The sequence below is a fragment of the Entelurus aequoreus genome, linkage group LG05 (assembly GCF_033978785.1).
Source record: "Entelurus aequoreus isolate RoL-2023_Sb linkage group LG05, RoL_Eaeq_v1.1, whole genome shotgun sequence".
Taxonomy (NCBI): domain Eukaryota; kingdom Metazoa; phylum Chordata; class Actinopteri; order Syngnathiformes; family Syngnathidae; genus Entelurus; species Entelurus aequoreus.
Window position 1 is genome coordinate 54,919,268 of NC_084735.1, and position 26,917 is coordinate 54,946,184.

The following is a 26,917-nucleotide window of genomic DNA, read 5'->3' on the forward strand; positions in this document are numbered from 1 at the left end:
CTCGCCTTTTTAAAGTGACACAATCACACACTCTGCTGTATTGAAATATCTTTCAACCTCTTGCCAGATATTTGAATGTAAACAAAAAAGTAAAGCATGAATTACTTTCCCAACTAATTTATTACATTTAATAAAGACTATATCCGTGAATAATGCGATTATTTTGAGTTAAAGGCCTACTGAAACCCACTACTACCGAACACGCAGTCTGATAGTTTATATATCAATGATGAAATCTTACATTGCAACACATGCCAATACGGCCGGGTTAACTTATAAATTGCAATTTTAAATTTCCCGCCACACTTCCGGTTGAAAACGTCTAGATATGATGACGTATGCGCGTGACGGAATCAGTTGGTACGGAAGTATTGGTACCCCATTGAATACAATACAAAAAAGCTCTGTTTTCATTTCAAAATTCCACAGTATTCTGGACATCTGTGTTGGTGAATCTTTTGCAATTTGTTTAATGAACAATGGAGATTGCAAAGAAGAAAGTTGTAGGTGGGATCGGGGTAATCGTCGCTTTCTCGATCCGAATCGCTCTAGCTGCATTGAAAACAATAGGAAAATGTGAGGAGCCTTTCAAATGACTACGTCACGCTACTTCCGGTAGGGGCAAGGCTTTTTTTATCAGCGACCAAAAGTTGCGATCTTTATCGTCGTTGTTCTCTACTAAATCCTTTCAGCAAAAATATGGCAATATCGCGAAATGATCAAGTATGACACATAGAATGGATCTGCTATCCCCGTTTAAATAAAAACATTTCATTTCAGTAGGCCTTTAAGGGTAACTGTAATTAATAGTTTTTAGGTCATTTCCCCAACAGTGGATACTTCTGCATCATGTGGATTAAGATTACAACATATTTAAATGTATACTTCAGTAGATCTTTAGAGATGTCATATAATTTATTTTTATACTAACAATCCTCCGTCATGTCTGGCAAACATCATCTGGCTGTGCGGAAACTCTCCTGTGTTTATTCTGTACCCATGACGGCGGAGGAAGTGGAGCAGATAAAGTTTCTTATCTCAAGGCTGAGCAGTGAAAATACAAAGTTTGGAAGAAGATTTCAGAGTGAATCAACCACAAAACCAAAAACTAATAGAAGGTAAAATACCTCATGGTTTAGGCAGAGACCGGTTTTGATCAGATCAGTTTTAAACTGGATTGGGTTGGTGTGTCTGACTGAGGAAAAGTCAAACTGTCTTTAGGAGCAAGTGGTCTCTATTCAATAGTGACCTGTAAACCTAACCCTAAATCTAAACCTAACCCTAAATCTAGATCTTATCCCTAATATAAACCTAGCCATAAATATAAACCTACATATAAATATACCTCAAAATATAACCTAAACCCTAAATATACATCCAACCATAACATGGTAACCCTGCATTTAACCCAAAACATAATCATAAATCTAACCTATAACCACCTAACCCTGAATTTAAATCCAACCTTAAATATAAATGTAATCCCAAATATAAATCGAACCCTAAATCTAAGGTAATATAAATTAAAGCTAACCCTAAATCTAAGGTAATATAAATTAAAGCTAACCCTAAATCTAAGGGCATTCATTTGATCAGTTGACTGTTCAGACATCTGGCCTATCATCCGAGTAGTCCTCATCAGTTCATGCTCATAGACTTAAATTGGAAAGATTTAGTCTGAGTGCTTGGTGCCAAGGTCCTGACTATTCATCCTCAAACAGGAAGGAACGCTTCTGTTCTTTTGTATTGTAAAAAAAAAAGAATATGTCCTTCTTATTTAATCTTTCTGCTTTTAAAATAGATCAATTTTGAATGGCATGGTAACCAATGAGTCTAGATGCGTGTCGAATGGTCCGTCACAAAGAGATGGACAAGCCTTTTAGGAAGGTTTTATGTTTTCATCGGATTTAAAACTTTAAAAGCTTTAATCAGTTTGTTTGGTTTTCCAACCAAACCCGGACTTTCTGTAGTTGATAATCTTCTATGAACGTGTGAAAGATACCTAGAATAAATGTTACCGACCTCAGCGATGGTACTCGCTGATGAAATACCTGGAGTGTACAGTTACATTCCCATTGGTAGTCGATATTATGGGTGTAGAAAAAAATAGATTTACAGCTGAATCATGATTTCTGGTTAAGTTAGGCCAGCAGAGAAGGCCTTGCTGGCCCTGACGGCACACCACTGCTCAAAAAGTACAAACCCCAACCATTGCAATCATTTTCAAAAGTTCAACATTTACAGATATGTGAAAATAGTTCTGCACAGCAGGGCTGCAAAAGAAATTGATTCAAATCCGAATTGCGATTTTTATTTAATCTGATTCTGAATCGATTCATAATAATATATATATTGTGGCGGGCACTAGGACCATGCTCACACTCAGCAGAATGGGTGTGGTTTTATGTACGTTCTTGGGCACACTATAAAAGTGCATATTGTGTTTGTTTGTGCATTCTTATGTTGGCAGTCTTACAATAAAGACCTCAAAGAAACAACGCTGTGTTTCTTGCATTTGCCACATTGGTGACCCCGACGTGATGTTTCACGCAGAAGAGGAAGCGGTGTCTTCATCGGCCACGTCGCCCCAACTCCAGCAACCTGCAACACCCGCGGGGACAAAGTTTCCGGAGTTCTGGCAGAGCGACCCGGCATCATGGTTCCAGCACATCGAGGCACTTTTCCACCTGCGAGGAATCGCCGGCGACGACTCCCGGTATTACTTGGTCGTAACAGCCCTCGACCAGGCGACCACTCGCCGCGCCATGCAGCTGTTGCGAACGCCTCCACAGCGCGGCAAGTACGCTGCACTCAAGAATCTTCTGCTTCGGAGATTTACTCTAACTGACGCTGAGAGGGCAGATAGACTTCTTTCCCTGCCCGGTTTGGGCGATAGCACCGCCTTGGATCTGATGGACAGTATGCTGTCGCTGCTGGGCTCCGAGGAGGGCGGGTTCATTTTCCCGCATCTTTTCTTGCGGCAGCTACCACCTGCGGCCCGTGCGGTGTTGGCTAACTCCGCTTCTCTGGCCTCCGGCGACTACCGGGGCTTGGCTGAAGAAGCTGACCGGGTGCTTCTGGCTTCCAGACGGTTTGCCGTGCAGAGCGTAGAAGCGCCCCCCCCTGCAGACGATGGAGAACGCGGACCCAGCGGTAGTGGCGGGAGTCGCTACCCGGAAAAGGCGCGAAGCGAGCCAGTGCTTCTTCCATCAACGTTTTGGCGCCAAAGCTCGAGGGTGTGTCCCTCCATGCTCCTTCACGGCCCCGGGAAACTCCAACACCAGCGTTCAGTAGCAGCTGTGGGCGCCGGCGAAGCAAGTGAGCTGCTCTTCATCGCTGACTCGTCGTCAAGGAGACGTTTCCTGGTGGACTCCGGTTCGCAAGTCAGCCTGTTACCGGCCACGGACGCGGACAGGGCGACAGGTGGCTGTGGGCCGCTGCTGAATGCCGCCAACGGCTCGTTGATTGACACTTTCGGCTCCAGGTTGGTGACCGTGTGCTTTCATGGACGCAAATTCCAGTGGGACTTTATCATCGCCGCCATCACGGTTCCCATTATTGGCGCGGATTTTCTGTGTGCTAATGGACTGCTTGTTGATGTTGCTAACCGCCGATTGATTGATGCTGTGTCTTTTTCAACTTTCACATGTAAGGCGGGGGACTTGGACCGTTAACACACGCTAATTATTTGGTATCTGGTGACGTTTTTCAACGTTTGCTGGCGGATTTTCCGTCATTAATCACTCCCGCTTTTTCCACCGCGGACACTAAACACGATGTCGAACATTTCATTCCCACGATGGGCCTGCCAGTTTTTGCGCGCGCGCGCCGTCTTGACGCGGCTAAATCAACCATTGCTAAAGAGGAGTTTGCTACTATGGAGCGTTTAGGCATCGTTAGGCGTTCTAATAGCCCGTGGGCCTCGCCCTTGCACATGGTGCCCAAGTCAGACGGTTCCTGGCGGCCTTGTGGGGATTTTCGCCGCCTTAACAACATCACAACGCACGACCGCTACCCTATTCCGCACATCCAGGACTTTTCGGCGCGCCTGGCTGGCGCCGCCATTTTCTCGAAGGTAGACTTAGTTCGTGGTTATCACCAGGTGCCGGTGCGTGCCGAGGACGTGCCCAAGACCGCAGTAATAACCCCGTTTGGGCTTTTTGAGTTCCTGCGTATGCCTTTTGGCCTGAAGGGGGCAGCACAAACCTTTCAGAGATTAATGGACTCAGTTTTGCGTGGCCTCAATTTTGTGTTTGTTTATCTGGACGACATTTTGGTGGCGAGTCCTTCAGCCGAGGAGCACCAGTCACACCTAACACAGGTGTTCACACGTCTTGATGAGCACGGCCTGATCGTCAATCCTTCTAAATGTCAGTTTGGGCTGTCAGAGATTGATTTTTTAGGTCACCGTATTTCGTCGCTGGGTGCGATCCCTTTGCCTTCAAAAGTGCAAGTGGTGGCAGATTTTCCTCGTCCCTCCACTGTCAAAGCTCTGCAGGAATTTTTGGGCATGATTAATTTTTATAATCGGTTCCTTCCTCGCGCTGCCCACCTCCTGCAGCCTCTTTATGGTGCCCTACGGAACAAAAAGGCAAGCGATTCCCTCGAATGGTCTCCTCAGCGAGTCCAAGCTTTTCATAGGGCTAAATCCGCGCTCGCAGAGGCTGCTCTCCTCGCCCACCCTGTTTCCGCGGCGCCCGTGGCTTTGACAACGGACGCGTCTGATGTCGCCGTGGGCGCTGTAGTTGAGCAGCGGGTGGCGAATGTATGGCAGCCCCTTGCGTTCTTCAGTCGTAAACTGCGAGATAACGAGCGGAAGTACAGTGTATTTGACCGAGAGTTGTTGGCACTGTATCTTGCAACACGCCATTTTCGTTTTCTGTTGGAAGGTCGGTCCTTCACGGCTTTTGTTGACCACAAACCCCTGACGTTTGCCATGTCAAAGGTCACAGAGCCTTGGTCAGCCCGTCAGCAGCGTCACTTGTCGGCCATCTCTGAGTTCACTACGGACATTCAGCATGTGGCCGGTAAGGCCAACCCTGTGGCTGACTGTCTCTCACGCGTACTCGTGTGCCCCGTGCAGCTCGGTTTAGATTTTTCGGGAATGGCCGCTGACCAGCCCGACGACCCCGACATCCGCGCACTCAAAACTGACGGTACAGCGCTAGTGCTCGAGGAGGTGGTAGTTCAGGATGGCGGTCCCACCCTCCTCTGCGATGTTTCCACTGGCCGCCCTCGGCCGGTTGTTCCGGTAGACTGGCGCCGCCGGGTTTTTGACGCAATACACTCCCTGTCGCACCCTGGCGTTCGGGCTTCCGTCAAGTTGGTTGGTGCCAAGTTTGTTAGGCAGTGGGCAGCCGCATGCGTGGCATGTCAGCGCGCCAAGGTCCACCGGCACACAAAGGCGGCCCTCGAACCATTTCCGATTCCGGTCAGGCGGTTTGACCACGTGCATGTAGACTTAGTTGGCCCCCTCCCTCCGTCGCAGGGTTATACACATTTGCTAACGATGGTAGATCGTACCACCAGATGGCCGGAAGCGGTTCCTCTTTCCTCCACTCCCTCGGTAGACGTTGCTCGCGCGTTTCTGTCAGCCTGGGTTGCGCGTTTTGGCACGCCGTCTGATATCACCTCGGACAGGGGATCCCAGTTTGTGTCAGAGCTTTGGTCAGCGTTGGCCCAGTCCTTGGGTGTGCAGGTGCACCGTACTACAGCCTACCATCCCCAAGCTAACGGCTTATGTGAACGTTTTCACCGGTCGCTTAAGGCGGCTTTGCGTGCGGCGCTCGTTGATAGCAATTGGATTGACCGTTTACCTTGGGTTATGCTCGGGTTGCGCTCAGCCCCTAAAGAGGATCTTGCAGCGGCCCCCGCTGAATTGGTGTTCGGTCAGCCACTCCGCGTTCCGGGGGAATTTTTACCTGAGGGTTGTACCCCGCGACCGTTTCCCTTTTTGTCGAGGGGGTCCTTGGCTCCCGGCCCGATTCACCACTGTTTCCCTAAGTCGTTTGTGCCATCGGAGCTTAAATCTGCCCGTTTTGTCTTCGTACGTCACGACGCCCACCGTTCGCCCCTCCAACCGCCTTACGATGGCCCATTTAGGGTGCTGGAACGCGGTCCTAAAAACTTTGTGCTGGATATGGGCGGGCGCAGGGAATGCGTTTCTCTGGACAGACTTAAACCGGCGCATTGTGTTGCAGGTGAAGAAATACTGCCGGGCTAAGTCCCCCGCCGAGGTCGCCCCCCAAAATCTGTTCAGGTTGAATGTCTTTCGCCTGATGTTTGTTCTGCTCCACAAGGCACACCCGCTTCGCGGGATGGACATTGTAGCCGTTACGGCAGGCGAGTGAGGCCCCCTGACAGGTTTTCTTTTTCCCCATAACTTGCTGTCTGGGTGTTCGGGGGGGGGGGGGCTGTGTGGCGGGCACTAGGACCATGCTCACACTCAGCAGAATGGGTGTGGTTTTATGTACGTTCTTGGGCACACTATAAAAGTGCATATTGTGTTTGTTTGTGCATTCTTATGTTGGCAGTCTTACAATAAAGACCTCAAAGAAACAACGCTGTGTTTCTTGCATTTGCCACAATATATGTTTTTTTTTAAAATAATACACTTTTTTTTAAATATGTTTTTAGGCTATCTGTGCTCCTTATTATTTGTATTATGATTTCTAAACAAATAATATATTGCGAGAATCAGTTTGACTGGTGAATCGATTCTACAATCAAAAGTATCGCATCGAATTGAATCGGGGGGAGTTGTAAGATTCACGTCCATGTTTCTGACCACATTTTCATTTACCATGTTAAAGTTTTTAAAACAAGATTTAGAAACGTCGTGTTAAAAGGTCACATTTGACCAAGCTCTGCCATAATAAATAAAATAATCCTGTTTAAATAAAAAAAATTCAAGAACAGTCGTTCATTTTGTGGCCGGGCAATATTCAATGCTGCTGTTTAATTTCCTTCATTTCCAACATCAAACTATGACTCCCTGAGGTGCAAAGACCAGACGGGTCAATATGAAAGCAGACACGTAATTACCGAGCACTCTCCTCCTCCTCCTAGCAGCTGCTGGCTATCCACATGAGCAGCAGTATTAGGTTTCCTCTTCCCAGGTCTCACTTAAAAGTGTGTCCCATAATGACCCTTCAGACTCACTAACACGCTCTGGGATAGGCTCAAAAAAGAAAAAGAAAAACACTCCAAAGACGTTCATTGAGCCTTTTGGAGATCTTGCCCTAATCTCAAACGACAGCAGTTGTATAGCAACAATGACAAAACACGGCAATATGGCTCTTGTCATATTATCACGTTTACCTCACGAAGAGAACAATAGTAACATTTTTATGAGGACCGTTAGCATGGACAGTAATTAATCATTAATTACAGACCCAAGTTGGTCATAAAAACTAATCCCACCTTCATCCCAGAAGTATATTTCATAATTAATCAATTAACGTAAGCAAATATCATTATGTAACAGTGCACAACAATAAAAAAAAAAGTTAAAGTACCACTGATAGTCACACGCACACTAGGTGTGGTGAAATTAACCTCTGCATTTGACCCATCCCTTTGTTCACCCCCTGGGAGGTGAGGGGAGCAGTGTGCAGCAGCAGTGGCCGCGCCCGGGAATCATTTTTTGGTGATTCAACCCCCAATTAAAGACCTACTGAAACCCACTACTACCGACCACGCAGTCTGATAGTTTATATATCAACGATGAAATCTTAACATTGCAACACATGCCAATACGGCCGGGTTAGATTACTAAAGTGCAATTTTAAATTTCCAGCCAAATATCCTGCTGAAAACGTCTCGGTATGATGACGCCTGCGCGTGACGTCACGGATTGTAGAAGACATTTTGGGACAGCATTGTGGCCAGCTATTAAGTCGTCTGTTTTCATCGCAAAATTCCACAGTATTCTGGACATCTGTGTTGGTGAATCTTTTGCAATTTGTTCAATGAACAATGGAGACAGCAAAGAAGAAAGCTGTAGGTGGGAAGCGGTGTGTTAGCGGCCGGCTGCAGCAACACAAACACGTAGCCGGTGTTTCATTGTTTACATTCCGGAAAGATGACAGTCAAGCTTTACCATTGGCCTGTGGAGAACTGGGACAACAGAGACTCTTACCAGGAGGACTTTGAGTTGGATACGCAGACGCGGTACCGTGAGTACGTACGCAGCTGCGGCTTCCAAACATTTGATCGCTTGCCCGTACGTGCGTGCCGCTATGTGCATGTCACGTACATAACTTTAGGGACTTTGGGGAAATATATGTGCTGTATGAACTTTGGGGAGGTGAACGGTACTTTGGGCTGTGGGATTGAGTGTGTTGTGCGGGTGTTTGAGTTGTATTGGCGGGTTATATGGACGGGAGGGGGGAGGTGTTTGTTATGCGGGATTAATTTGTGGCATGCCCTCTAGTCCTTCACTCTCACTTTCCTCATCCACAAATCTTTCATCCTCGCTGAAATTAATGGGGAAATCGTCGCTTTCTCGGTCCGAATCGCTCTCGCTGCTGGTGGCCATGATTGTAAACAATGTGCAGATGTGAGGAGCTCCACAACCGGTGACGTCACGCTCATATCGTCTGCTACTTCCGGTACAGGCAAGGCTTTTATATCAGCGACCAAAAGTTGTGAACTTTATCGTCGATGTTCTCTACTAAATCCTTTCAGCAAAAATATGGCAATATCGCGAAATGATCAAGTATGACACATAGAATGGACCTGCTATCCCCGTTTAAATAAGAAAATCGCATTTCAGTAGGCCTTTAAGTATCAATTCTATGTGGAAAAATATTAGTGGTTCTGGAAGAAAAAATCGGTTGACATCCGAATTGCCATTTTTTTATTTTTTAGCATAGAATTAGCAAATGCATGAAAAACACCCACATGATATTTATGCTAAAAGCATGTTGACATCACAGTAATTCAACAAAATATTGTACTTTAAAAATAAACAAAAAAACTGTCTCTTTTACATTTTCAACTGCAAACGTGACATTCCCGCAAAATAAAGAGGGACTTATCTTAAAAACAATACTTAATAGGGATATGAATCATACAACAACTCACTATTTTTATTTGATTCCGATTCTTGGGGTAACACGATTCTTGACGCAAACCTTTTCTTGCAATCTATTTTTGGGTATAAAAATGATAATAAAGCTCCTCCTTAACAACAAAACAAAATGCTATCTGTATAAATAAAATATGGCTATTTTTCATGTACTAAACTCACTCCTGTTACTTTCAGCCCATTACTTGAAGTATGTTTTGATGTTAACGGTTTATTTTTCAAATACAATATTTTGTTGAATCACTGTGATGTGTCTGGTGTCAACATAATATTGACATAAATGTCATGTGGCTATATTTCATGTATTCGCTAATTCTATGCCATAAACTCACTCCTGTTCCTTTCAGTCCTGTTACTCGAATGAGTCGTCTTCAGCGTTGAGAACCTTGTGCAACAATGTTCATTTTGGTCTACATAACATGCCATGATGGTTCTTTGATGAAAAATGTGCATAGATGTTGTTTTACAGACCTATTTGTAAGCCGGAGTTGTTAGATGCAAATGAACCCCTCCTCACCACACACCCTCACGCTGCCCCCGCTCGGCAGAAATGTTCTGTATTTTTTTCAGTTTTTGAGCTTTTATTTTGCACTTTGGACACTGATGACCAGCACCAGCCATCTGTTTTAAGCGACTTTGACCACAACACAACATTCTAACTGATATAGTGACATCAAAGGGCTCATCGTCTTTTTTTGTCGGTGCGATAAGGAGACTTAGCAGGCGGAGAGAAAGGTAGCAGATGTCACAGGCTGCAGGTCTGTAACTATACAAAAAGGGTAAAACCTCTACAGCAGGGGTGTCAAACGTACGGCCCGCGGGCCAGATTAGGCCCGTGAACAGATTTTATCCGGCCCGCGGGATGAGTTTGCTAAGTATAAAAATGAGACGAAATGTTTGAATGAAAGAAACTGCTGTTCTAAATGTGTCCACTAGATGTCGCAATAGCAATTCTTTGTATCTTTGTAGATTATGCTACATATGTAAAAAAAAAACAAAAAAAACACACATTATGTTAGTACATCAGAATCAGAATCAGAATCGTTTTTATTGCCATTGTTTGAGAACGGGTTCACAAACTAGGAATTTTTCTTGGTGCAATCGTGCAACATAAAACACATATAACACAGATTTATAGCTCTAACTGAGCTAAAAGATCTTGTTATAGACTTAGAAAGAAATTCAAAGGAGCTACTGTTAGGAGTTATTGTTCATGTGCCTGATGGCCGAGGGGGAAAAACTGTTCAGGTGGCGGGAGGTGTTGGTCTGGATGGACCGTAGTCTCCTGCCTGAGGGGAGAGGGGAGAATAGTTTGTGTCCAGGGTGAGAAGAGTCAGCTGTGATCCGACCCACACGCCTCCTGGTCCTGGAGGAGAACAGGTCCTGGAGGTATGGGAGCTTGCAGCCAATCAGCTTCTCAGCAGCATGTACGCTGCAGTCGATACTTATCCTGGACTGTGGCGCCGGGGAACCACGCGGTGATGGAGGAGGTGAGGATGGACTCGATGATGGCTGAGTAAAACTGCCGCAGGAAGTACATCCTCTGCTGAGCCTTCTTGATGAGGATGCTGATGGTCGGCTCCCACTTGAGGTCCTGGGTGATGGTGGTGCCCAAGAAACGGAAGGAGTCCATAATGGAGACGGGGGTGAGAGAGTCAATCAGGGTGAGGGGGGATGGTGGGGCTGTGACTTTCCTGAAGTCCATGATCCTCTCCACTGTTTTCTGGGCGTTCAGCTCCAGGTTGTTGAGGCTGCACCAGGACGCCAGCCGGTCCACCTCTCTCCTGTAGGCGGTCTCATCGCCAACCTAGATGAGCCCGATGAGGGTAGTGTCATCCGCAAACTTGAGCAGCTTTACGGATTGGTGACTGGAGGTGCAACAGTTTGTATACAGGGAGAAGAGCCAGGGGGAGAGTACACAGCCCTGAGGAGTACCAGTGTTCGTGGTTCGACTGTCCAAGACAATCTTCCCCAGCCGCACGTGCTGTCTTCGGTCTGTCAGGAAGTCATTGATCCAACTGCAGAGGGAGTCGGGCACGCTGAGCTGGTAGAGCTTGTCTCGTAGCAGTCCAGGGAGGATGGTGTTGAAGGCAGAGCTGAAGTCCACAAACAGGATCCTAGCGTAGGTTCCTGGGGAGTACAGATGCTCCAGGATGAAGTGGAGGGCCAGGTTCACTGCATCATCCACAGACCTGTTGGTTCTGTAGGCGAACTGTAGTGGGTCCAGGAGGGGGGCGGTGATGTCCTTGAGGTGGGGCAGGACCAAGCGCTCAAAGGACTTCATGACCACAGACGTCAGCGCAACCGGCCTGTAGTCATTAAGTCCTGTGATCTGTGCTTTCTTGGGGACAGGGACAATGGTGGAGGTCTTAAAGCAGGACGGGCCGAGGTGTTAAAAATGTCAGTGAAGACAGGAGCCAGCTGATCCGCGCAGTGTCTGAGAGTGGAGGGGGAGTACATCCTCCTCTCGGATGGAGAAGGCCTTTAAAGTCCTGTGATGTTCTTGGAGTCCTGTGATGTCCTTGGAGTCGAGGAAAATGAGCAAACTACATAAATAACATCCTGTAATTTGATTTTGATATCATTTTTGTATCTTGATAGATTGAAAATTAACACATTTATAAATAAATAATGAATAAATAAATAAATTAATAAATAATTTATTCGGAAAGTATAAATAACGACAAATAAAGATAGAACACTATTAACCGCAACATGTAAGTGTAAAAAAACAACAACAACATTATGATTTTTAAATTTTCAGAATGTGCTTGTTCTATTTTTAAACAAAGAAAACAATCTGAAGTTGTATTTATTTATAAGTTATCGTGCCGTGATTTTACCAGTCCAGCCCACTTAGGAGTAGATTTTTCTCCATGTGGCCCCCCCAACCTAAAATGACTTTGACACCCCTGATCTCCAATGCTAAATCCTGGACATATCCATGCGTATATTGACAGTAAAATGCGTTTCTATTCTATAGCATGTAAATACTTTCACTGCTGCTGCTTTGAACACTTGTAAACGATGGAGGCTCAAGCCGGCTGCAGTTAAGTAAACCACGCTACGAGCGACATCGCGAACGTAACAACGCAATATATTACTAACTGGTCCATTACCAAACACAGTAGGCACTGATCCAACTAAAAGTCGTTTTTTGGACGGTAACGCTATTGACTTATATTAGATAGCTAAGCTAGCTACACAACAAATGGAGCTAACAATGCTAACTAGGGATGTCCGATAACGGCTTTTTGCTGATATCCGATATTCCGATATTGTCCAACTCTTAATTACTGATACCGATATCAACCGATACCGATATATACAGTCGTGGAATTAACACATTATTATGCCTAATTTGGACAACCAGGTATGGTGAAGATAAGGTCCTTTTTAAAAAAATTAATAAAATAAAATAAGATAAATAAATTAAAAACATTTTCTTAAATAAAATTTAAAAAAAAATATATATATATATATATATATATATATATATATATATATATATATATATATATATATATATATATATATATATATATATATATATATATATATATATATATATATATATATATATATATATATATATATATATATATATATATATATATATATATATATAAACAGTTACATAGAAACTAGTAATTAATGAAAATGAATAAAATTAACTGTTAAAGGTTAGTACTATTAGTGGACCAGCAGCACGCACAATCATGTGTGCTTACGGACTGTATCCCTTGCAGACTGTATTGTTACATATTGATATATAATGTAGGAACCAATAACAGAAAGAAACAACCCTTTTGTGTGAATGAGTGTGAATGAGTGTAAATGGGGGAGGGAGGTTTTTTTTGGCTTGGTGTAGTAATTGTAAGTGTATCTTGTGTTTTTTATGTTGATTTAATTAAAAAAACCGATACCGATAAATAAAAAACCGATACCGATATTTTCCGATATTACATTTTAAAGCATTTATCGGCCGATAATATCGGCAGGCCGCTATTATCGGACATCTCTAATGCTAACGTATCGTTCACACATTTCTAACCTGTTATTACCTACCGTCTCAGTGTCTCTGCCGTTGCCATAAATAGTAGTCACCGACTGCGCCATTAAACATAGTTTTTCGGGAAATCCATCTTTTTGTAAAAGTGTGTGGTTTTAGCAGGACTCTTCTTTGCACACACTCCAAGCAACGTCCTCACAGATGAAGGTCACATTGCCACCAATCATAAAAGTTAAATGTAAGGCATTTTTTACTTCAGATGAGGCTGAAAGTTAGTGTAGTGACTTACGCTGGTTAAAACAAACAAACAGAGCGCTTTCCTTCATCAAGTTTCATCATCGACATGATGTTGGAGCTCAGCATGCTTTACTTAAATTGCAATTGGCTAAATCACGGAAGGATGTTTGGGTAAATGTCTGCCAAATATGGACAATCACACTTGAACAATAGAAGAAAGGCAGGCAAGATTGTTTTATAAATGTCTCTTTTTGCAATGCATCAACAGTTTCAATCAATCAATCAAAGTTTACTCATATAGCCCTTAATCACAAATGTCTCAAAGGGCTGCACAAGCCACAACGACGTCCGCGGCTCAGATCCCACATCAGGGCAAGAAAAAAACTCAACCCAATGGGCACAATGAGAAACCTTAAAAGGGACCGCAGATGTGGGCACCCCCCCTTTGGGTGACCGGTGCAATGGATGCCGAGTGGACACTGTTAATAATGTGAGAGTCCAGTCCACAGTGGGGCCAGCAGGGGATCCTCTTGCATGTAAACACGTCGGGGCGCGGAGACGTCAACGACTGATGCATAAGGAGTGGTCCCTTGATTTCAAATTTTCAGGACTTATGCAGACCCCAAAAAAACATAAACACGTACCATCAGGTAAAAAAAAACCTTTTGAGTAGTTCAATATGTGAAATATTGTTAATATTGAGTTGAAAGGAGATATAAATGTATGTTTATTTTGCGAAAATCACAATAAACAAAAATAAGGACAAAAATAAACATGTAATGAAAGAAAGATTAAATTAGATAGGATCGATTAGGTTAAGAAAATAATAAATAACACTATAAAAGAAAAAAAAAGACTACATACAGGTTATATTTATGATATAAGGATATCATTTGAATGCTGATACTACAAGTAAATATTTAATAGTTGACAATCACTAAACCAACTAACAAACGCAGGCCGAACAACATCATATTATCATACTTCATGTTTGCATGCATATGCTTATAATATACATACTTCAGTCACCTTATACTGCCAGTCTGGTTTATTCTCCAAAAATCTACATGAAAAACATCCAAACTGGACCCAAAATGTATCATTTAAATGTGTTTTTTATTTTATTTTACAATGAAATGATATGTATTGTATAAACAAACTTTAATTATAAGATATTGCAGTATAAGTTCAAGGTTCCAATTTCGAGTGTCCGCCCTGAGATCGGTAGGTTGGAGTTCAAATCCCAGCCGAGTCATACCAAAGACTATAAAAATGGGACCCATAACCTCCCTGCTTGGCACTCAGCAACACGGGTTGGAGTTGGGGGTTAAATCACCAAAATGATTCCCGGGCGCGGCGCCGCTGCTGCCCACTGCTCCCCAAGGGGATGGGTCAAATGCAGAGGACAAATTTCACCACATCTAGTGTGTGTGTGACAATCATTGGTACTTTAATCTTTAATCTTTAATCTTCAAGGATTGCAAAGAACAACCTCTAAAGGGTTAAGATCACTTCCATCCATCCATTTTCTACCGCTTGTCCCTTTTGGGGTCGCGGGGGGTGCTGGAGCCTATCTCAGCTGCATTCGGGCGGAAGGCAGGGTACACCCTGGACAAGTCGCCACCTCATCACAGGGCCAACACAGATAGACAGACAACATTCACACTCACATTCACACACTAGGGCTCAATTTAGTGTTGCCAATCAACCTATCCCCAGGTGCATGTCTTTGGAGGTGGGAGGAAGTCGGAGTACCCGGAGGGAACCCACGCAGTCACGAGGAGAACATGCAAACTCCACACAGAAAGATCCCGGGATTGAACTCAGGACTACTCAGGACCTTTGTATTGTGAGGCACATGCACTAACCCCTGTACCACCGTGCTGCCCACTTCCAGCAGACAATATGAAGGTTTGACCCCTTGGTGACCCCAAGAGGAGCCTCCTTTGTCTCCCTGCTAATGTTTGCTTTCGTCCATTGTGTCCACATTACCCGTCATCACCTCACAAATACACACACACTCTCACACGCACACACACACACACACACACACACACACACACACACACACACACACACACACACACACACACACACACACACACACACACACACACACACACACAATACATAATACTAATTGCCATCGATCTTGTCACCCAGCATAGAAGAGCATTAAAAGTATCAAGAAGTTAGTTTAACATAATTCAATAATTAGAATGTAACATTTAAAAAAGTACAATCAAGTGTGTGATTTGATCTTCTGTCAGTAAATTAATGACATAGTATTTTATTTTAGGACAAAACCCAAAACCAGTGAAGTTGGCACGTTGTGTAAATCGTAAATAAAAACAGAATACAATGATTTGCAAATCCTTTTCAACTTATATTCAAGTGAATGCACTACAAAGACAAGATATTTAATGTTTTAATTAATTAAGTTAATTAAGTTAATTTTTTGCAAATAATAATTAACTTAGAATTTAATGGCAGCAACACATTGCAAAAAAGTTGGCAAAGGGGCATTTTTACCACTGTGTTACATGGCCTTTCCTTTTAACAACACTCAGTAAACGTTTGGGAACTGAGGAGACCAACTTTTGAAGCTTCTCAGGTGGAATTCTTTCCCATTCTTACTTGATGTACAGCTTAAGTTGTTCAACAGTCCGGAGGTCTCCGTTGTCGTATTTTAGGCTTCGTAATGCGCCACACATTTTCAATGGGAGACAGGTCTGCACTACAGGCAGGCCAGTCTATTACCCGCACTCTTTTACTATGAAGCCACGCTGTTGTAACACGTGGCTTGGCATTGACTTGCTGAAATAAGCAGGGGCGTCCATGATAACGTTGCTTGGATGGCAACAAATGTTGCTCCAAAACCTGTATGTACCTTTCAGCATTAATGGTGCCTTCACAGATGTGTAAGTTACCCATGCCTTGGGCACTAATACACCCCCATACCATCACACATGCTGGCTTTTCAACTTTGCGCCTATAACAGTCCGGATGGTTCTTTTCCTCTTTGTTCCGGAGTACAATTTGAAATGTGGACTCGTCAAACCACAGAACACTTTTACACTTTGCATCAGTCCATCTTAGATCAGCTCGGGCCCAACGAAGCCGGCGGCGTTTCTGGGTGTTGTTGATAAATTTGAGAAACTTTCAATTTGCACTTATAGATGTAGCGACCAACTGTAATTACTGACAGTGGTTTTCTGAACTGTTCCTAAGCCCATGTGGTGATATCCTTTACACACTGATGTCGGTTTTTGATGCAATACCGCCTGAGGGATCCAAAGTCACAGGTTTAGCTACTTACGTGCAGTGATTTCTCCAGATTCTCTGAACCTTTTGATGATATTACGGACCGTAGATGGTGAAATCCCTAAATTCCTTGCAATAGCTCGGTGAGAAATGTTGTTCTTAAACTGTTCGACAATTTGCTCACGCATTTTCGTGGTCCGGTCCGCATGGTTTAACAGTCGCATTCTCTTTCGCTCCCACTGTAGCATACAAACAAAGGCTTGTTTGATTCCACACTTTCTCCTTTTTCTATTGTGGATAACGAATTTGTATTATAAACCACCACGGATACTATACCCTCTTGAAAATGAGAGTCGAGAACGCGAAATGGACAATCACTGTGATTTTTATCTCCTCGGTAATACATCGGCGAAGCACTTTAGCTTCGGAGGTAACGTGATAGCCTCGTGCCTAACTGAGAATCGAAACAGAAGAAACAAGCCCCTGACTGGAAGGATAGACCAAAGATCAACAATACTACTGTTACTTCAACTCTCAGGAGACACTGAACCAAACCCTGGACCTGTAACCACCCGGTTAATGTCCCGCCTGGCGAAGCCTAGCAATGCTGCTGCTAACGACGCCATTGAAGCTAACTTAGCTACGGGACCTCGTCAGAGCAATGCTAAAAACATTAGCTCTCCACCTACGCCTGCCCCTATTTGCTCATCTCAACCCGAGCTCACCTGTGCTCCAGCGGTCGGCGGCTCGACGGATGACTTCACTCCGTTCTTCGATGCGGTCGGCGGCCCGGCGGCGGAGGAGGACAACCCAAAAACCGGTGAAGACAGCAGTCCGGTGGCGGCGGTCCTAGCGGGAACTCTCATTCAACCCTTTTTCGATTACGCATGCACCTCCTGGTACCCTAGCACCTCCAAAACCCTCAAATCTAGACTCCAAACATCCCAGAACAAGCTAGTCAGATTACTTCTAGACCTCCACCCCAGATCACACCTCACTCCTACCAACTTCTCCAGAGTGGGCTGGCTCAGGGTGGAGGATAGAGTAAAACAACTTGCACTGAGCCTAGTCTATAAAATCCGCTACACCTCCCTGATACCGAAGTACATGTCAAACTACTTCCTTAACGTAAATGACCGCCATAACCACAACACCAGGGGGAGCTCCACAAGCCACGTTAAACCCAGATTCCGATCTAACAAAGGTCTTAACTCATTCTCCTTCTATGCCACATCAATATGGAATGCACTCCCAACAGGTGTAAAAGAAAGTGCATCTCTACCCTCCTTCAAAACCGCACTAAAAGAACACCTCCAGGCAACTACAACCCTAAACTAACACCCTCCCTTCCACATCCTACCTCCCCGGATTGTAAATAATCAAATGTAGATACTTATTATTATGCTTTCTGATCTCTCTCTCTATGTCCACTACTTGCTGTACATATCCTACCAAGTCAGTCCTACACTGTTTCAATGTCCATTTCTCTGATGATGCAATTGTTGATACTGATTGTTGATGACTAAAGTGTTGATATCAACCAAACCTAACCCCCCACATCCCACACCCCGGATTGTAAATAATGTAAATAAATTAATAATAAAATGTATATACTCTGATGATTATCTTGTGTGATGACTGTATTATGATGATAGTATTTATGAATCAATTTATAGTTGGAACCCGACTTAAACCAGATGAAAAACTTATTCGGGTGTTACCATTTAGTGGTCAATTGTACGGAATATGTACTGCACTGTGCAATCTACTAATACAAGTTTCAATCAATCAATCAAAATTTCTTCACAAAGTGGTGGCCCTCGCCCCATCCTTGTTGGTCAATGACTGAGCACTTCATGAAAGCTGCTTTTATACCCAATCATGGCACCCACCTGTTCCCAATCAGCCGGTTCACCAGTGGGATGTTCCAAATAAGTGTTTAAGGAGCATTCCTCAACTTCCTCAGTCTTTTTTGACACTTGTGCCAGCTTTTTTGAAACATGTTGCAGGCATGTAATTCCAAATGAGCTAATATTTGCACTTCGAATGTTAAGTATCTTGTCTTTGCAGTCTATTCAATTGAATATAAGTTGAAAAGGATTTGCAAATCATTGTATTAGTTTTTTTATTTACGATTTACACACCGTGCCAACTTTACTGGTTTTAGGGTTTGTACTTCAATATTGGCTTGGTAAGAACAAACGATCCAAATGAAGACTAGTATGGTGTTAATTTGGATAAGGTGTTGGCTAATATGACAGATATGACATCACTTGCCCAGACATGAAGCGCAGAGCTTGGGTCCTATAGAAGTATTTATCCTGCACCAGTAGTGTTCAGTCTTTATGGAACCCAATCAGTGTAGTTAGCCATCCAAACAAGAGGACTTTAAAATTTGTAAGGACAATTTAAGGATGCAAGCAGCACACTTGTAACAGGTCGATAAAGATTCTCAATATTTCATTCCACACAACCAAGGGGTCCTTTTGTAATCCATGTTGATGTGACTCCAGCAGCAATAAACACCATGCAAACATTGCTTGCTTGAATCAAGTACATATATTCCATGGCTGTTCTAATCCGATATCCATATCGGATATCGGTTGTCAAAAAATGTATCGCAAGATGCATCATTCACATCCTCTGCCAGACCATGAGAAGAACACAACTATACGTTCACTCTTATTTTTATGTCCATTTCATCATATTTCAACTATAACTGGGAGTTAAAATCTCTCCATATCAGAGCTTGGCAAATATTTTGACTCGGGGGCCACATTGAGAGAAGAAATGTGTCTGGGGGGGCCAATGTGTATGTGTGTATAAATCAGGGATGTCAAACTCATTTTAGATCAGGGGCCACATGGAGAAAAAGCTACTCCCAAGTGGGCCAGACTGGTAAAATCACGGCACGATAACTTAAAAATAAACACAATTTTAGATTGTTTTCTTTGTTTAAAAATAGAACAAGCACATTCTGAAAATGTACAAATCATAATGTTGTTGGGTTTTTTTTACACTTACATGTTGCGGTTAATAGTATTCTACCTTTATTTGTCATTATTTATACTTTCTGAATACATTATGTGATAATGTTCATCAGTCAACTCACTGGTGTTAATTTTCAATCTATCAAGATAACAAAGTAATATCAAAATCAAATTACAGGATATTATTTATGTAGTTTGCTCATTTTTCTTGACTGGTGCACTTCAATCATGTGTTTTTTGTTTTTTTTTACATATGTAGCATCATCTACAAAGATACAAAGAATTGCTATTGCGACATCTAGTGGACACATTTAGAACAGCAGTTTATTTCATTCAAAAATTTCGGCTCATTTTTATACTTAGCGAACTCAGCCCGCGGGCCGTACCTTTGACACCCCTGGTATAAATGATATATACACATTTAGCTGTAAAAATCTGCTGTGCAGTATGTGTATTTGGGGCCCTTTTTTCAGGAACACTAATACCAAAAGTCACAAATGTCCGATAGACTTCTATAAAAGTTATGACAGACCACCTCAAATGAACTGAATGGAATTGTACCGTTTTTTTTTCCTGAATGGGACACCCAAAACGTACATTAAAATAAAGAAAGTGTGATTTACAATATTAACTATGAACAATAAAACACTGAATATTAACAACATATGAAGGTCGCTCCTCTTTTACTTCTCAGATCAAGCGAAACACAACGAAAATGTAACAAACAGCAAAAAATGAATGCAAAGGGTAACAAAACACCTCCAATATGATATATTATCACTTGTATGCAGACATTTGTTGCAAAAATGTGCTTCTGCATCTGTTCCTGACACATGCGTTTTGGGCTGACTGCGCTGAAAACAAGCCCCGCCCACTTTGCTTTGTTCCTGGTCTGAGCTGCTGTGAGGTAGATTACCGTAATAACTCGTATGACACTCAAAAGCGCAGATTTCAACCATTGAAATACTTTCTATAGTTCAAGACTTACGGTCATTTAAAAACAACACTGCACATCATAATGGCGGCTCCAGTTTTGATGTTAAAGGTCTAAAAAAATGATGTAGAACATCCGGCGGGCCGGATTGAAAATCTTAATGAGCCGCACGTGGCCCCCGGGGGCCGTATTTTGCTCTATATGGTATAGATGTTTATCGAATATAGTATGCGTGTTTGTAGTATATCAATCAATCAATCAATGTTTATTTATATAGCCCTAAATCACAATAATGTACATGTTCATATTACAGTGCTTCTCAAACATCAGAAAACACTTGGCTCACCAAGTACCACTTTAATGACCAACATTAAAACACAGTAGCGTAGTAGGCCTAATCAATCATTAAAAACATGGCAGGGGTTTTATCTAACATAATATTTTAGGCCACATTAAACTCAATGCGCATATATCATCAATGATACTCCATATAGAGTACATATTTACAGACTTCTACCACTACAGTTATACATGTTTATACTTTGTAGTATCCATGTTTATAGTTCATAATATACACATTTATAGTATACAATATATATGTTCATAATATATAATATGCATGCTTATACTATATGGTATACATGTTTATAGACTATTGTGATGTGTTTTATAAACATAAATGTGTCTTTGCCTTGCTGATGGACATGTTGGGAGTACAACGGCGGTTGGTGTTTCGGCCCCGCATTGTTTTGGGAGCAGCTGCTTTTCATCGCCAACGACACTTCACTCATTCACATGGCGACAATAAATCCCAGCGACTAAGTGAGCTTTTCCTTTCACTGCTTGCAGACAACAAGTAGACTAATTTATAACAAGCATGACACCAGAGAGAAGCTATAATTGGACGTGAGGTCAGGCAGCTTACAGAATGAAATGCAACAGTGCCACATGTATATATATATATATATATATATATATATATATATATATATATATATATATATATATATATATATATATATATATATATATATATATATATACATGTATATATATACATACATATATATATATATATATATATATATATATATATATATATATATATGTATGTATATATATACATGTATATATATATATATATATATATATATACATGTATATATATACATATATATATATATATATATATATATATATATATATATATATATATATATATATATATATATATACATATATATATATATATATATATATATATATATGTATATATGTATATATATATATATATATATATATATATATATATATATATATATATATGTATATATGTATATATATATACATGTATATATGTATATATATATATATATATATATATATATATATATATATATATATATATATATATATATATATATATATATATACATGTATATATGTATATATATATATATATATATATATATATATATATATATATATATATATATATATATATATACATGTATATATATACATATATATATATATATATATATATATATATATATATATATACATATATATATATATATATATATATATATATATACATATATACATGTATATATATATACATATATACATATATATATATATATATATATATATATATATACATATATACATATATATATATATACATACATATATATATATACATATATATATATACATACATATATATATATACATACATATATATATATACATATATATATATACATACATATATATACATACATATACATATATATATATATATATATATATATATATATATATATATATATATATATATATATATATATATATATATATATATATATATATATATATATATATATATATATATATATATATATATATATGTATATATATATATATATACAGTACAGGCCAAAAGTTTGGACACACCTTCTCATTCAATGCGTTTTCTTTATTTTCATGACTATTTACATTGTAGATTGTCACTGAAGGCATCAAAACTATGAATGAACACATGTGGAGTTATGTACTTAACAAAAAAAGGTGAAATAATAAAAAACATGTTTTACATTCTAGTTTCTTCAAAATAGCCACCCTTTGCTCTGATGATTGTTTTGCACACTCTTGGCATTCTCTCAATGAGCTTCAAGAGGTAGTCACCTGAAATGGTTTTCACTTCACAGGTGTCATAGTGTTGATGCCTTCAGTGACACTCTACAATGTAAGTAGTCATGAAAATAAAGAAAACACTTTGAAATGAGAAGGTGTGTCCAAAACAACTTTTTGACATCCTATTTTATGAAACCTCATTAGCAGAAACATTATTGATGTCTCATTTGCTGAAATGACAGGCCCTACAGTCATTTCTAATGGAGCTGCGACAGTGTGATAATAACCTTTTACAATATTCCCATACATATACTGCACTGTACTGTACTGTACTGTACATGCAACCACCACAAATATCCTGCATATGAATATTCAAGTTGGTGCATTGGAAGTTATTGAAAGGCAGCTTTTGCAGTGAAATCCTACAAATTTTAGAAGCGCGATGCTTGCATTTCACCTCCTGAGACCCAGAGATCGATGCAGTGGATTTTTTTATTTTATCTTTTTTTTTAGTTTAAACATTTAGAAACATAATGAGCGCTGTTATGCCAAAAAAAAAAAAAAAGAAAGAAAGAAAAAAATTCCACTGAGGCGGATGTTTGTTTTGGGGCTATTTTTATGCAAGACATCCATCTAAAAAGAAATGTTTTTGCTGTTTCTTTGTCAGGGTTTGAACATTTCCAGAAAGAAAATTAGCCCTCTTATGGAAAAAAAGAAGTTTTTTTTCCTTGTTTGAGTTTTAAAATGGAGTGGAGGAGGATAGCATTATTATCCAAAACAAAAATGTCAACTGTAGTGGACGTATTGTTTTCTTTGTCAGAGTTGTGCATTTGGGGGCGCTAAAATACCTGACTACTTTAGTGAACATTTGTTTTTGACTATTTCTTTGTCAGAGTTTAAAAAAAAAAAATGGTGATGGTAATGGCCCTGAAATGCAAAACACAAATGTCCACTGCAAAGGACGTACGTTTTGGCTGTGTATTTTAATTTTTTTGTTGGGAGCGGAGGGAATAGCCCTGTTATGCAAAACACACATTTATTTTGGGTATATTTTTTCTTTTTTTAATCTTATTTAATGGGCTATCTGTGTTGGCCCTGTGATGAGGTGGCGACTTGTCCAGGGTGTACCCCGCCTTCTGCCCGAATGCAGCTGAGATAGCCTCCAGCGCCCACCACGACCCCGAAAGGGACAAGCGGTATAAAATGGATGGATGGATGGGTAATAGCCCTTATAAATGTCCACTGTAGTGGACGTTTCTTTTGGGGCTATTTCTTTGTCAGAGTTAAATAGGGTAAAATATCCCTATTATGCAAAATGCACATTATTGTTTTGAGCTATTTTTATTGTCATTGTGAAAATATGGAGCAACATATTATCTTGTTATGCAAAACACAATGTCCACAGTGGTAGACATTTGTTTTTGGCATATTTCTTTGTGAAAGCTTTAAAACTTTTGGTCGGAAATTAGCTTTGTTATGCAAAACATAAATTGTTTTTGACTATTTCTTTGTCAGAGTTTAAGAATACATTTGGTGAGGGTAACGGCCCTGAAAGGCAAAACACAAATGTCCACTGCAATGGACGTACGTTTTGGCTCTGTATTTTTATTTATTTGTTGGGAGCGGAGGGAATAGCCCTGTTATGCAAAACACACATTTATTTTGGGTATATTTCTTTATTTTTGTATTTTATTTGATGGGGTAATAGCCCAGTTATGCAAAACATAAATGTCCACTGCTGTGGAAATGTATATTTTTGTTTTTTCTTTGCTAGGGTTTAACATTTTGGAGAAATAAAATAAGCCTTCCTATGAAAAAGCAAATGTTTGTTTCCTGTTGTGTGGTGGTGGTGGTGGTGGGGTGTGGGGTGGGGGATAGCCCTTATATGCAAAACACAAATGTCCACTGTAGTGGACATCTGATGAGGTGGCAAAGCAGCAGATGAGGTGGCCCGGATGCAGCTGAGATAGGCTCCAGCGCCCCCCGCGACCCCGAAAGGGACAAGCGGTAGAAAATGGATGGATGGATGGGTAATAGCCCAGTTATGCAAAACATAAATGTCCACTGCAGTGGACATGTATGTTTTTGTTGTTTCTTTGCCAAGATTTAACATTTTGGATAAATAAAATTAGCCTTTGTATGAAAAAGCAAATGTTTTTTTCCTGTTGTGTGGTGGTGGTGTGGGTGGGGGGAGGGGGGGAAATAGCCCTATTATGCAAACCACAAATGTCCACTGTAGTGGACGTTTCCTTTGGGGCTATTTTTTTTTGTCAGAGTTGCACATTTTGGGGGTAAAATTATGCAAAATGCAAATGTCTACACAAGTGGACATTTGTTTTTGAGCTATTTTTTGTCGGTGTGAAAATATGGAGCAAAAGATGATCTTGTTATGCAAAACACAATGTCCACTGTGGTAAATGATAAATGATAAATGGGTTATACTTGTATAGCGCTTTTCTACCTTCAAGGTACTCAAAGCGCTTTGACACTATTTCCACATTTACCCATTCACACACACATTCACACACTGATGGCGGGAGCTGCCATGCAAGGAGCTAACCAGCAGCCATCAGAGGCAAAGGGTGAAGTGTCTTGCCCAAGGACACAACGGACGTGACAAGGTGGGAATTGAACCCCAGTAACCAGCAACACTCCGATTGCTGGCACAGCCACTCTACCAACTTTGCCACGCCGTCCCCGTAGACATTTCTTTATGCTATATTTATGCTATATTTCTTCGTCAGAGTTTTAAAAACTTGCGGTGAGAAAACAGCTTTGTCATGCAAAAAATGAAATGTCTACTGTAGTAGACACCCCCCCCCTCTCTATTTCTTTGTCATAGTGTTTACAAACTTGGAGCCAAAGACAGTCCTGTTATGCAAAGCACAAATGTCCACTGCAGAGGACGCTGGCTCTCAGGAGGATAAAAGTAAACTTGGAGTCAAACATTGCAACAACAAAAAAAAGTGACATAGAAAAACTTACCATAAATTTTCCAGCATCCGAAAAGTCGGAATGAAAGTGTCCAAGTGTCCTCTTTTGTCCAACTTCCATATCCCCCCCCCCCTAATCTTTCCCCCTCCCTTACCCAAGAGGAGATGGGGGCGGCGGTGGTGCAGCTGTGCACCCCCATCAGTATCTGCTCGGACGCGGTCCTCTCGTCCACGCGGGACGGCGACGGAAACAAAGTGATCCTCTTACTTCGGGGGGGGTGGGGGGGGGGGGAGTAGGCGAGACAAGCAAGTAGAGGACGAAAGAAGGAAAGGAAAGGAGGAAGCACATGAGGGAGCGAGGAAGGAAAGTGAAAAGGCCAAAGCGGCTTCAGGTTGACTTGTCGTTGGCCGAGTGGAAGGAAACCAGCTTGCGAGACGGAAAAAGATAATACGACCCCCAACGCTCTACACTCTCTCTCTCTATCTTTCTGTCAACCTCAATCCCTCCTTTTCTCTACAAACACAAGACCCCTCCTCCTGCTGCTGGAATGCAAGGCAACACTTTCAAGAGGCCCTCTTCCACAGGCCTCAATGCACCTTGACCTCCAGTGTGTGTGTGTGTACGTGCGTGTGTGTGTGCATGTGTGTGTGCGTGTGTGTGTGAACATGGAAGAGATATGGCATGTCAATCAGATCGCAGCCATAGTTGAAGTGTCTCTGAGTCCAGTGTGCAATGTGCTTCCTCAACACCAGAGGGCGACTTTGGTCATTTCGTCATGTTTCGCTATGTGAGGAAGAAAACTGCTACATAATACTCACTTTCTACTTGTCTTCTGAGTGGTTGAGAACATTTCAGTGTGTGTTTGTGGTTGTTTGTCGTTGTGGCTTGTGCAGCCCTTTGAGACACTCTTGATTTAGGGCTATATAAGTAAACATTGATTGGTTGATTGATTTAAACGACATCTGCTTTGGTTCGTACCGTGATTGTAATCCTCAAAGACTCGTGGATATTTCAGTAATAAAAGTGACGATGAAATCGTTTTATTTTGAGATCTCACTATAAACTGGTTTAAAGGCCTACTGAAATTACATTTTTTTTTATTTAAACGGGGATAGCAGATCCATTCTATGTGTCATACTTGATCATTTCACGATATTGCCATATTTTTGCTGAAAGGATTTAGTATAGAACAACGACTATAAAGTTCGGAACTTTTGGTCGCTGATAAAAAAAAAAGCCTTGCCTGTGCCGGAAGTAACGTGACGACACAGGAGCTAGTATTCCTCACAATTCCCCATTGTTTACAATGGAGC

At 41.2% G+C, this 26,917-nt stretch overlaps 1 long non-coding RNA gene across 2 annotated transcripts in view; it reads right to left on the minus strand.

Moving 5' to 3' along the window:
- LOC133649781 (uncharacterized) overlaps window positions 1-26,048 on the minus strand; it is a 175,596-nt gene extending 149,548 nt beyond the window's left edge. The window contains exon 1 of one of the 2 annotated variants that reach the window (XR_009826147.1): window positions 25,656-26,044. This is a non-coding gene — a long non-coding RNA (uncharacterized LOC133649781). Of the gene's footprint in view, window positions 1-25,655 lie in introns of both variants that reach the window. The other variant, XR_009826148.1, reaches the window with a different exon arrangement.
- Window positions 26,049-26,917: the final 869 nt, after the last annotated feature.